At 47.2% G+C, this 10,966-nt stretch overlaps 1 long non-coding RNA gene across 1 annotated transcript; it reads left to right on the forward strand.

Annotated features, from left to right (window-relative positions):
- The first annotated feature begins 2,220 nt into the window (after window positions 1-2,220).
- On the forward strand, window positions 2,221-5,484 carry LOC135288974 (uncharacterized). Its single transcript, XR_010351775.1, has 5 exons — window positions 2,221-2,531; window positions 3,545-3,625; window positions 4,346-4,493; window positions 4,858-5,054; window positions 5,266-5,484. It is a non-coding gene; the product is annotated as an uncharacterized LOC135288974 (long non-coding RNA).
- The last annotated feature ends 5,482 nt before the right edge of the window (window positions 5,485-10,966 follow it).

Here is a 10,966-nt window from a genome sequence, read left to right on the forward strand (position 1 = left end):
GTCAATCACAGGGATCTCCTGGCTGGCCCCACCCCCTCGGCTGAGGCCCCGCCCACCCTGAGGAGCCTCCTGCAGGTGAGGGAGGAGGGGAACGGGGATTCTGGGGAATTTGGGCTCCAGATTTGGGATTTTGGGGAATTTGGGGTCAAGATTTGGAATTTTGGGGGGGATTTGGGGATTTTTGGGGGATATTTTTGGGATGTCCTGGTGGAAATCTGGAGAAGATTTGGGGATTTTTTGGGGTGGAATTTGGGGGAATTTTGGGGTTTTGGGGGGACCTGATTTTGGGAGAATTTTGAGAAATCCTGAGGGGAATACTTGGGCTCCCTGAGTTCATTTTTGGGGTCCTTGATTTGTTTTTGAGGTGGGTTTTGTGGCTTCTGGGGTGGATTTTGGGGTTTTTGGGCTCCCTGAGTCTATTTTTGGGGTCCCTGATCCATTTTTGGCGTGAGTTTGGGGGTGGATTTTGGGGTTTTTGGGCTCCCTGAGTTCATTTTTGGGGTGGGTTTTGTGGTTTTGGGGTCCCTCAGTCCATTTTTGGGGTTTTTGAGCTCATTTTTGGGGGTTTTGGGGTGGATTTTGGGGGGTTGGAGTTCATTTTTGGGGTTTTGTGTCCATTTTGGGGTTTTTGAGCTCCCTTTGTGTCCCCAGGAGCGCTGGCTGGCCGTGGGGGGTGGGGGGGGTGGGTGTGGGGGGCGCTGTCCCCCCTCCTGTGCCAGCTGTGCCAGCTGAGTGCACAGCTGGGCACCCAGCAGGCACAGCCGGAGCGGGCCCTGCCCACAGCTGGAGCTGCCAGGTAACCCCTGAATACCCTAAAATATCCCTGAAATACCCCAAAAATGTCCTAAAATATCCCCCAAATAGCCCAAAAATATCCCAAAACAGCCTAAAATATCCCAAAGATATCCTAAAACAGCCTAAAATATCCCAAAAATATCCAAAAATAGCTTAAAATATCCCAAAATAGCCCCAAAATATCCTTCAGATAGCCTAAAATACCCCAAAAATACCCTAAACTATCCTAAAATATCCCAAAAATGTCCTCAAATCCCTGAAATCCAGCCAAAAATTGCCCAAATTCAACCTAAAATAGCCAAAAAATGTCCCAAATCCATCATAAAATGTCCCAAATGCATCCTAAAATATCCTAACGTATCCCAAATCCATTGTAAAATATCAGAAAATGTATTCAAATATCCCAAAATATTTTCAAATCCCCGAAATCCAGCCCAAAATAGCCCAAATCCATTGTAAAATATCCCAAAAATGTCCCAAATCCATCCTAAAATAGTCTGAAATACCCCAAATCCATCCCAACATATCCTAAAATATCCCAAAAATCCTAAAATATCCCCAAAACCCTCACAAGTATCCTAAAATATCCAAAAACATCCCAAATCCATCCCAAAATGTCCCAATTTCTTGAAATCCAGCCCCAAATACCCCACAAAATCCCAAATTATCCCCAAAATATCCCAAATTACCCTAAAAATATCCCAAGTTATCCCAAACCTGTCTTAAAATATCCCCAAGTCATCCCAAAAATATCCAAAAGATTCTCAAAAGATCCCAAGTTATCCCCCCAAAATCCCAAACTATTCCAAAAATATCCCAAATCATCCTAAAATACCCCAAATCCCTGAAATCCAGCCCAAAATATCCCAAAATTCCCAAATCCTGCCCCAAATCCCTGAAATCCTTTCTGAAACACCCAAAATTATCCCAAAAATCCCAAATTATCCCAAAAATATCCCAAAAATTCCAAATTATCCCAAAAATATCCCAAAAATTCCAAATTAAATTCTCCATTTCTACTCCCCAAAACCCCCAAATCCCATTTTTATTCCCCAATTTCCCATTTTTACTCCCCAAATTCCCATTTTTCCCCAAAATTCCCATTTCCTCCTCCATCCCCCCCCCAAAATTCCCATTTTTTTTTCCATAAAAAACCCCAAATCCCCATTTTCCTCCCAAAAAACCCCAAAGGTCCCATTTAATTCCCATTTCCCCCCAAAATCCTGATTTCCCCCCCATTTTTTCCCCAAAATCCCCATTTTTCAGCCCATTTTCCCCATTTTTGTTCCCATTTTCCCAATTTCCCTGTTTTTCACCCCAAATTTCCCATTTTCCCCAGGCAGTGGCTGCTCCAGGCGGGGCTCTCTGCATTCTGGGATTCCCTGGAGCGAGCGCTGGCCCAGCTCCGCCAGGAGCCCCAAAAAACCCCAAAATCAACCCAAAAATCCCCCCAGGAAACCCAAAATTTGGCCCCAAAATCAGCCCTAAATTTGGCCCCAAAATCGGCTCCACAATCCCAAGATTTGAACCCAAAATCCCTAGATTTGGCCCCAAATTCGGCCCCAAAACCCCAAAATTTGGCCCCAAAATGCCCAAATTCGGCCCCAAAATCTGCCTCAAAATCCTCGGATTTTGCCCCAAAATCCCCAGATTCGGCCCCAAAATCCCTGGATTTTGCCCCAGACCTGGCCCTGGGGCGGCTCCAGCGGCGCCTGTGGAGAGAGAGCGGCCGAGTGGTGAGGAGGTTTGGGGGGTTTGGGGGGTTTGGGGGATTTTGGGGGATTTGGCGTTTTTTGGAGGATTTTCAGGGGTTTGGGGTTTTGTGGGGATTTGGGGGTTTTTTGGGGTTTAGATTTGTGGTTTTTTTAGGGGGGTTTTGGGATTTGAGGGATTTTGGGGGATATTTGGAGGTTTGAGGTTTTGGGATTTGAGGTTTTTTGGGGGGGTTTTGGAGGAGATTTGGGGTTTTGGGTTTTTGGGTGGTTTTGGGGGATTTTGGGGGTTTGGGATTTGGGGGTTTTGGAGGATTTGAGATTTGGGGGATTTGGGATTTGGTGTTTTCAGGGATTTTGAGGGTCTTGGGCTTTGGGATTTTGGGTTTGGGGGTTTGGGGGTTTTTGGGGGGGTTTGGGATTTGGGATTTTTTTGGGCAGATTTGGGGTTTTGCAGGAGATTTGGGGTTTTGGGATTTGGGGTTTTTGGGTGGTTTGGGGGGATTTGGGGGGTTTTGGGGTTTGGGACTTGGGGTATGGGATTTGGGAATTTGGAGTTCTGGGGTTTGGAATTTGGGGAATTTGTGACTTCTGGGGTTTGGGGATTTTGGAGGATTTTGGGGTTTTTTGGGGAGATTTTGGGGGGGTTGTTTATTTTGGGTTACTTTGTGTTAATTTTGGTGGTTTGGGGTTAATTTGAGTGATTTTGGGGTGATCTTGGGATAATTTCGGCTTAATTGGGTGATTTTGGGTTAATTTGGGATGAATTTGAGTGATTTTTGTGTATTTGGGGTTAATTTGAGTGAATTTTTGGGAGATTTGGGTGTATTTGGGGTTAATTTTTGTGGTTTTGGGGTGATGTGGGGTTAATTTTGGGTTAATGTGGGCAATTTTGGTGTATTTGGGGTTAATTCGGGTGATTTTGTTGTTAATTTGGGGTGAATTTTGGTGATTCTGGGTGAATTTTGGTGCATTTGGGGTGAATTGGGGTGAATTTTGGGTGATTTTGGGTGATTTTTGCGGTTTCCCCTCCCCAGCTGTGGCTGCAGCAGTGCCTGCGGTTCCTGAGCGCGGCCAGCAGGGGGCGCCTGGCGGCACTGCGCCCCCTGCAGGAGCAGGTGGGGATTGCACCAGTACAGACCAGTATGGACCAGTACAGACCAGTATGGTCCAGTATGGACCAGTATGGACTGGGATAGACCAGTACAGACCAGTACGGACCAGTACAGACCAGTATGGACCAGTACAGACCAATGATCCCTATAGACCCTGCAGGAGGAGGGTGGAGACTGCACCAGTACAGACCAGTATGGACCAGTACAGACCAGTAGGGACTGGGATAGACCAGTATGGACCAGTACGGACCAGTATAGACCAGTACGGACCAGTAACCTCCAGTGACCTCCCAGTGCTCCCAGTCCAAACCAGTACAGGCCCCCCAGTGCCCCTGCAGGAGCAGGTGGGGATTGCACCAGTACAAACCAGTACAGACCAGTAACCCCCCCAGTCCCCTCCCAGTTTGTCCCAGTCCCTCCCAGTATAACCCAGTCCCTCCCAGTACAAGCCAGTCCATCCCAGTTTGTTCCAGTCCCCTCCCAGTTTGTCCGAGTTGCTCCCAGTCACCCACCAATCCCATCCCAGTTCCCTCCCAGTTTGTCCCAGTCCCTCCCAGTCCATCCCAGTATCCCCCAGTTCCCTCCCAGTGCTCCCAGTATGACTCCAGCTGTGATCCTAGTGCTCCCAGTAACTCCCAGTTTGATCCCAGTTCCCTCCCAGTATCCCCCAGTTCCCCCCAGTTCCTCCCAGTCCCCCATTCCGAGCTCTCTGATTGGCCGCAGGTGGTTGGCGTGGCCCAGGTGGGGCCGGGCTCTGCCCCTCCCCCGCTGAAGGGGGCGTGGCTCCGTCATCGGCAGCTGTTACTGGGAGCACTGGGAGCACCCCTCCCCCCTCTGTAGGGGGGTGAGCCGGGAGCTGGGGGCGGCACAGGTGGGGGCAGGGCCTAAACATGGTGGGCAGAAAGGGGACGGGCTTACCCTGGGGGAGGGGCTTAACTGCAGAGGGGCTAAAGGGGGAGGGGCTTAAAACAGAGTGGGGGAGGGGCTTAAATAGGAAGGGCTTCAAGAGGGGGAGGAGTCTGAGGGGAGTGGGAGGGGCTAAAAGGGGGAGACGGGGTTTGAAGGGTGGGGGTGGAGCTTAAAGGGGGGAGGGGGAAAAAGCCCGGGGTGGGGGAGGGGCTTAATGGGCACCGAAAGGGTGGGGGAGGGGGGGTGGGAAGTGTCCTGCCCATTGTGGGCGTGGCCTGCAGGGTTGGGGGCATGGCCAGGCCTCACCCCAGCCCCGCCTCCAGCAGGGGGTGCTGCTGTCCTGGGCGGCCATCTTGCGGCAGCAGCTCCGCCAGGGGGCGCTGCGCCTACACCGGAGGGCGGGGCTGGCCCCGCCCCTCCCCGAGGGCATGGCTGAGGTGCTGCCCCAGCTGCTATTGGTCAGCGCCAGCTGCCAGCAGCAAATCAGGGACTGGCCCCACCTCCAGGAGCTCGTCAGCCAATGGTGAGCAGGTGCAGGGCCTGCAGGGGGAGGGGCTTGAGGGAAAGGGGGAGGGGCCTTGGCAATGGGGTGTGACAATGGGAGGGGCCAGGGTGGGGGCGGGGTCTAAGGGATGGGCAGGGCTTAAAGATCAATCCTGGGGAGGGGCCTGGGGTGGGGCCGTGGCTCCTCCCACACCAAGCCCCGCCCCCTTTTAACCCGGCCCATTTCCCAGGTGGGTCCAGTCGGCTCAGTGGGCCCTGGCCACACCCCCTTCTTCCATTGGCTGCAGCGCTGGAGCAGCGCCGCCCACGTCCTGCAGGCCACTCCCACCCCTGAGGAGGCCCTGCCCACCGCAGGGCAGGAGGAGGAGCCAGGAGAAGAGGGTCCGCCCCCCTGAGGCACACCAGAAGATCTGATTGGTCGGGAATAAAAAGGGGCAGGGAAAGGGGCGTGGCCTTGGTCTGAGCTCAAGGGGGGGCCCAAAGTGTCACAAAACGTCACAAAGTGTCACAAAACGTCACAAAACGTCACAAAGCATCATAAAGCGTCACAAAGCATCACTAAGTGTCCCCAAAGTGTCTCAAAGCGTCCCCAGGACGGCCACAATGGCCCCAAAGTGTCCCCAAGGCGTCTCTGAAATGTCCCCGAGGTGTCCCCAAAGTGTCCCCAAGGTGTCCCCAGGGTGTTCCTGAGGTGTCCCCACGATGTCTCCCGGGTGTCCCTAGGGTGTCCCCTTGGTGTCCCCACGATGGCCCCCGAGGGTGGCCCTGCAGTGTCCCCTGGGTGTCCCCAAGGTGTCTGTGGGATGTCCCCAGGGTCACCCCAAGATGTCCCCGAGGTGTTCCCGGAGTGGCCCCGCCCCCATCCCTGTCGAGGGACACCGGCAGGGGGCGCCCCTTGCTCCCAGTCCCTCCCAGCGCTCCCAGTCCCTCCCAGTAACTCCCGCAGTCCCCCCCAGTCCCTCCCAGTTCAAAGCTGCTCTGTCCCACTCTGGCCCCCGCTCCCAACAAGCGGCGCCTTTGTACCGGGAGTGGGCGTGGCTTCCTCCATATATGGTCACCCACTCCATATATGGACACCGCACCATATATGGCCATAACCAACCCACAGAGGGCGTGGCCTCACCAATCCGCGCCCACCGCGCCGGGCCGCCAGCGGCGCTGGGGGGGCCCCCGAATTTGGGGGAAATTTGGGGACATTTGGGCAATTTTGGGGAACTTTTTGTAATTTTGGGGGATTTTGGGCTCCGAGAAGGGAGAGGGGCACAGCGGGGGTGTGGAAATTTTGGGGATTTTTTTTGACTTTTTGGGGAATTTTTCGGGACGATTTTGGGGCGGATTTTTAGGGTTTTTGGGGGGGGATTTTTGAGGTTTTGGGGATTTTTTTTACCATTTTTTGGGGTTTTTTTGTTTTTTTGGGGGGGATTTTTACTCCGAGCGCCGCTTTTGGGGTGGGCTCCGCCCATCCCGCTGATTTTGGGCTTTTTTGGGTTTTTTCTTTTTTTTTTTTTGGTTTATTGGGCGAAATTTTTTGGGGATTTTGGGCTCCCCCCTGAGCTCGAAATTTGGGGGGGTTTTGGGGCGGTTTTTTGGCTATTTTGAGAGGGTTTTTGGAATTATTTTGGGATTTTTAGGGATTTTTTTTTTGCTTTTTAAGGATTTTTTTAGGGTTTTTTTGGGATTTTAAAAGAGATTTTTGGGGTTATTTTTTAGTTTTCAGAAATATTTTAAGGGTTATTTTTAGGGCATTTTTAGGGTTTTTTAAAGGTTTTTTTTAAGGCTTTTTTAAAGGGCTTTTAGGATTTTAAAAATTTTTCTTTCTTTTTTATTTTTTTTTGGTCAGATTTTTTGGGTTTATTTATAGGGTTTATTTTGGTTTTTTAGGAGTTTTTATAAAGTTTTTTTGGTTTTTTTTTTTGGGGGGGGGATTTTCTGCTCCACCCTGAGCTCGAAATTTGGGATTTTTTTCAGGATTTCTTTTGATTTTTAAAGGATTTTTTTTTTTTTAGGATTTTTGGGGTTTTTGGAGTTTTTTCGGGTTTTGGGGGTTTTTTTAGTTTTTTGGGTAATTTGGGCTCCACCCTGAGCTCGAAATTTCGGGGATTTTTTTGGGGTTTTGGGGGGTTTTTTAGGTTTCATTGGGGGGGTTTCTTTAGCGGTTTTTGGGTTGGTTTTTTTTAGTTTTTTTGTTATTTTCTAAAAAAAATTTGGGAGTTTTTTGGGATTGTTTTGGGTTTTTTTAGAGGGGGTTTTTGGAGTTTTTAAAGAGGGGTTTTAGGGCAGTTTGAAACTTTTTATTTTATTTTTTCAGGATTTTGTTGTGGTTTTCTTTGTGAATTTTTCGGATTTTTTTGAGGTTTATTCTTGGGGTTTTGGGGTTTTTGGGGAGATTTTTGGGTTTTTTTGGGGATCTTTTTTGGACATTTTGGGCTCCACCCGGAGCTCGAAATTTGGTGGATTTTGGAGGCTTTTGGGGTTCTTTTGTTCGTTTGGTTTTTAAGGGGGTTTTTGGGCAGATTTTTGGGTATTTTGAGGTTTCTTTGGGGCTGTTTTGGGGTTTTTTGTGTTTGGTTTTTTGTTTGGTTTTTTTTAGTTTTTAGGGGATTTTTGGGTGGTTTTGATGATTTTTTGAGGTTTCGGGGGGGTTTCTTTGGGGGTTTTTGGGTTTATTTTTGGGATTTTTGAGGGGTGTTTTGAGGTTTTCTGAGGAATTTTTTGGGGTTTTGTTCTCCACACTGACCTCCAAATTTGGGATTTTTTGGGGGTTTTTTTAGGGGTTTTTAGGTTTTTTCCCAGGAGTTTTTTGCAAGGTTTTTGGGTTTTTGGTTTTTGTTTGTTTTTAAATTTTCTGGACTTTTTGGGGAGAATTTGGGACATTTTGGGGAGGCGGAGCCCAAAAATTGGGAATTTTGTTTTTCAGTTTTTGGGGATTTTTTTTTTGGGGGGGGGGTATTTTAGGATTTTTTCGAATTTGGAGGGGATGTTTTTAATTTTTGAGGGATTTTTATTTCATTTTCTGGGGATAATTTTTCCAGTTTCCCGGGTTTGTTGGAGTTTGTTTTTAGGATTTTTTTTAATTTTTGTTTTTGGGGTTTTGGGTTCTTTTCTGGATTTCTTTTTTTTTTTTAGTTTTCTGGGGATTTTTTAGGGATTTTTTGGAGGATTTTTGAGGGGGATGGAGCATGAAATTTGCGATTTTAAAAGGAAATTTTAGAGATTTGGGGGAGATTTTTTTGGGTTTTTTGGGGAATTTTATTGGGTATTTTTAGGAGGTTTTGGGGATTTTTTGGGAATTATTTATTTTCTTTTTCTGGGGATTTTTGTGGATTTTTTCTGGGTTTTTTTGAGTGGGTAGAGCCCTAAATTTGGGAATTTTTTTTCCTTTTTTAGGAGATTTAAAAAGGATTTTAATGGATTTTATTGGTGGAATTTTATCAGGTTTTTAAAAGGAATTTTAAAGGAATTTTTGGGGGTTTTTTTGGCTTTTTGGGGGGGATTTTTTGGGGAGATTTTTTAGTTTTATGTTTTTTTGGGGAGATTTTTTTCCAGTTTTTTATACGATTTTTTAAGGATATTTTGGGGGATTTTTTGTTTTCTTTTTGGGAATTTTAAAAAACAAATTTCTGGGAATTTTTTGGGTATCTTTTCCAGTTTTTAGTTTTTGTTGGTTTTTTTGTTTGTTTTTTGTGTTTTTTTTTCCTGGTGTTTTTAGGGAGAAATTTTCAGGGTTTTTAAAAGAAATTTTTTAACATTATTTGGGTTATTTTGGGGGATTTTTTGTGGGTTTTTGGGATTTTTTGAGGGGAGTTTTCTTGGCTATTATTTTTATATTTCGGGAGGGTTTTTTGGGGTTTTTTTTTGTTTTTGGGGGGGTTTTTTGTTTGTTTGTCTTTGTCTTGGTTTTTTTTGGGGTTTTTTTTTTCTTATTTTTTAATTTTAAAGAATTTTTTTGTTATTTTCTGGGATTTTTTGGGGTTTTTTGGGATTTTTAAGGTTAATTTTAGGAAATTTTGGTGGGGATTTTTGGTTTATTTTGTGAATTTAAAAAAAAACAATCGTTATTTCCTGGGGAGTTTTTAGGTTATTTTGGGGGGTATTTTTTGAGATTTTTGGGGGGGTTTTTTTGACTTTTTATTATTTTCCATGGAATTTTTCCCGCTTTTTTTGGGGGGGGGAATTTTAAACAATTTTTGGGTTATTTTCTGTGATTTTGTTTTGTTTTGAGGTGGGGGGTTTTTTTTGGTGTTTTTGTTTTTTGTGGGGTTTTTTTGTGGGTTTTTGTTTGGTTTTTTTTTAAATTTAGGGTTAATTTTGGGGCTATTTTTTAGGTGTTGTTTTGGATTTTTGGGGATTTATTTTTTTTGAGATTATTTTTAATTTCCCGGGAATTTTTGAGGAATTTTTCCCAGTTTTTCTTTTTTTTTTTTGAGAATTTCAAAGAATTTTTGGGTTATTTTCTGGAATTCTTTTGGGGGATTTTTTGGGAACTTTTTGGGAATTTTGTTTTTTGGGAGGGGTATTTTTTATTTTTGGGGGGTTTTATTTGATTTTTTTTTTTAATTCTTTGAGGTATTTTTTGGGATTTTTAGTTTTGGGGTTTTTTAAATTTTGAGGGTTGTTTTGGAATTTTGGGTGTTTTTTTTTTTTTTTACTTTTTAAATTTTTTGAGGTATTTTTTTGCTTTTTTTAATATTTGGGGATTTTTTGGGGCCATTTTTGGGGCGATTTTTGGGATTTTAATAAATTTGGGGGGGATTTTTAAAATTTTTTTTTGAATTTTTCCTGCTTTTTTGGAGGGGAATTCCCCCCCCCCCCCCCCATGGCTCCCCCCGCTCCTCTTCTGGGCCCTCCTGGCGGTTTTTGGCGGTGTCCCGATTTTTGGGGGGGGTCCCCAAAGGGGGCGTGGCCTGTCCCGGGGGCTGCGACTGCGACCGAAGCAGCGCCTGGTGCCGGGGGGGGGCGGGGGGTGTCCCGCGGGGGCTCCCCCCGCGCCTGGCCACGCTGTGAGTGCCCCTCCCCCCCACCCGAGACCCCTCCCCAATTTTAGAGACCCGTCCCCAATTTATTGACCCCCCCCAAAAGATTTGGGGTTCCCCGAGCTCGTTTTCCTCCCCTCCCCCCACTTTTCCCTCACTTTGGAACGGCCCCCCCCCCCCCCCCCCCCCCCGCGATGGGGAAATGGAATCGTCCGGGGGAAGGCAAATTGGGGAGCCCAAAAAACCCCCCCGGGACCCCCCAAAATCCCCCAAATGAGGGACCCCCAAAACTCAAAAATCCCCCAAATTTGGAACCCCCAAAACCCCAATAACCCCTAAATTTGGAATCCCCCAAATCCCCCCCGGGACTCCCCAAACGCCCCCCTAAATTTAGGACTCCAAATTTGGGACCCCAAAACCCCCAAATTCTCCAAAACTGGGACCCCCCCCAACACCCCCGGGACCCCCAAAATCCTCAAATTTGGGACCCCAAAACCCAAAAATCCCCCAATTTTGGGACCCCAACCTCCCCCCCCCCCGACCCTCAATTTGGAGCCCCAAATCCCCCCCGGGACCCCCCAAACCCCCCTGAATTTGGGACCCCCAATGGTTCTTTCCAGCCCCACCCCATGACATAATCCTTTAAGCCCCGCCCCCTGTACGGCCTGAGGGGAACTGGGACCAGTTTAGACCAGTTTGGCCCTGGTTTAGTCCCAGTCTAGACCAGTTTAGAGCAGTTTAGTCCTAGTTTGGACCAGTTCAGACCAGTTTGGTCCCAGTTTGGACCAGTTTGGTCCCAGTTCCCCCCAGTTTCCCTCCCAGTTCCCCCCATTCCTCCCATTTTTCCCAATTCCCCCCCCAATTTTCCCACTTTTTCCCCATTTTCCCCCAGTTCCCTCATTTTCCCCCAAAATTCCTCAATTCCCCCCCAAATTTCCCTCTCAAATTCTCCCAAAGT

This window comes from Passer domesticus, chromosome W (assembly GCF_036417665.1).
Source record: "Passer domesticus isolate bPasDom1 chromosome W, bPasDom1.hap1, whole genome shotgun sequence".
Taxonomy (NCBI): Eukaryota; Metazoa; Chordata; class Aves; order Passeriformes; family Passeridae; genus Passer; species Passer domesticus.